The sequence below is a fragment of the Lissotriton vulgaris genome, chromosome 5 (assembly GCF_964263255.1).
Source record: "Lissotriton vulgaris chromosome 5, aLisVul1.2, whole genome shotgun sequence".
Taxonomy (NCBI): Eukaryota; Metazoa; Chordata; class Amphibia; order Caudata; family Salamandridae; genus Lissotriton; species Lissotriton vulgaris.
In genome coordinates this window covers 1,966,665,370-1,966,667,187 of record NC_141693.1, presented here as the reverse complement: position 1 = coordinate 1,966,667,187, position 1,818 = coordinate 1,966,665,370, and the positions used below count along the sequence as shown (strand labels likewise).

General features: G+C 54.7%; 1 pseudogene; it reads left to right on the top strand.

Moving 5' to 3' along the window:
* The first annotated feature begins 268 nt into the window (after positions 1-268).
* On the top strand, positions 269-1,461 carry LOC147717898 (uncharacterized; annotated as a pseudogene).
* The last annotated feature ends 357 nt before the right edge of the window (positions 1,462-1,818 follow it).

Genomic DNA, 1,818 nt, shown 5'->3' with positions numbered 1-1,818 from the left:
AAGGCCCCTTGATCTGTAGAGACGCACAGAACCTGACATCTGCTAGGGAGCTCCCTGAGGTGGTCAGCACGAAGGTCAACACTTGGTAGTGTGGCTGGTCTATTCGCTTCCCCTCCTTGACAATTTTGTGGTCTCCCCACTGGGAGTAGTGCCAAAGAAGCAGCCGGGAGCATACCGACTAATTCACCACTTGTCCTACCCCGAGGGTAATTCAGTTAACGACTGGCTGGAAGAGGGGACTTGTTCAGTGGCCTACTGCTCCCTGGACATGTCGATAGATATGGTCAGGAGGACTGGGGTGGGGGCATGGTTGGCGAAGGCTGACATTGAGTCGGCTTTTCGCCTCCTGCCCGTGCATCCGTCCAGCCAGCATTTGTTAGGATTCAAGTGGGAAGGCCAATTTTATTTTGACCGCTGCATGCCAATGGGTTGCGCAGTCTCCTGTGCCTACTTCGAAGCGTTCAGCTCTTTCCTAGAATGGGCCTTGGCCAGCGCATATGGCATAACGCAAGCAACACATTACCTGGATGATTTTTTGTTCTTTGGCAGGGCAGGTACGCAGGAATGTGCTGAAGGTTTGCAGGCCTTCGAGACGATGGCAGGGTACCTCGGGGTGCCACTTGCTCCAGGGAAGACTGAAGGTCCTGCGCAGATACTGACTTTCTTGGGCATCGAGCTAGACACCGTTAAGGGTGAATCCAGGCTCGCTGCTGACAAGGTCAGCTGTTTGAAGCAGGAGATTCGGGCAAGGATAAGGCGACTCTGGGGGCTATCCAGAGCCTCTTGGGCAAGCTGAACTTCACAGCTCGTGTGATACCAGCTGGCAGAGTCTTCTCCCGCAGGTTAGCGAGAGCAACGTCAGGCGTGCATAGAAAACACCACCTGGTCCGCCATGGTGCTGGCCTCAAAGCAGACTTGGCTGTATGGGCAGAGTTTCTAGAACACTTCAACGGGTCGGTCATGTGGAGGGCTCCCTGGGTTGATAGCCAAGAACTGTGTCTGTTTTCAGACGCCTCTGGCAGAGAAGGATATGGAGTGATCCTGGGTGAGGAATGGTGCGTTATGCGATGGCCCAATGTTTGGCGGAAGAAAGGTATCATTGCTAACGTAACTGTCCTTGAGTTGTTCCCCATTGTAGCGGCGCTGCACCTATGGCCAGAGAAGCTGGACAACAGGAAGATTGTGTTTTGGTCGGACAACATGGCAGTCGTGCAGGGAATCAATGGGTTGTCTGCCACCTGCCCCCTGGCGTTGAGCTTACTCAGGAAACTAGTCACGAGGGGCTTGCATAGAAACATAGAGTTCAGGGCGCGGCATATTGCTGGTGTAAAAAATGTGGCAGCTGACGCTCTCTCTCGGTTTCAGTGGCTCCGTTTCCGAGAGGCCTGGCCGCAGGCAAAAGCAGCGATGACACCATTCCCGGCATCCCTTTGGCGTCTGCTTCAGTGGGGGAGCGACTGAAGAGGATGGGCGCGCGTTCCTTGGCTCCGGCAACACGGAAGAAATATGGCTCCCAGTTGCAAACATTTAGGGCAGTCATTGAGGCGTCTGAAGCGAGGGCTCTGGGTCTTGAAGAGCAGGTCGAGACATTTGTGGTTTGGGTGAAAGAAGCTGGCAAAACCCACTCATGGGTATGTGGCCACCTGGCGGCCCTGAGACATGACACCAGGCTTAACGGTGGTCAGGATCCCACTGGGTCTTTTAGAGTGAGGGCAGCACTGCGAGGGTGGGCACGGGAGGAGGTGCCTATCCCAGACAACAGGGCTCCTATAGATTTCACTTCCCTGCAGCGAATGATAGACGTCCTACCCTGGGTTA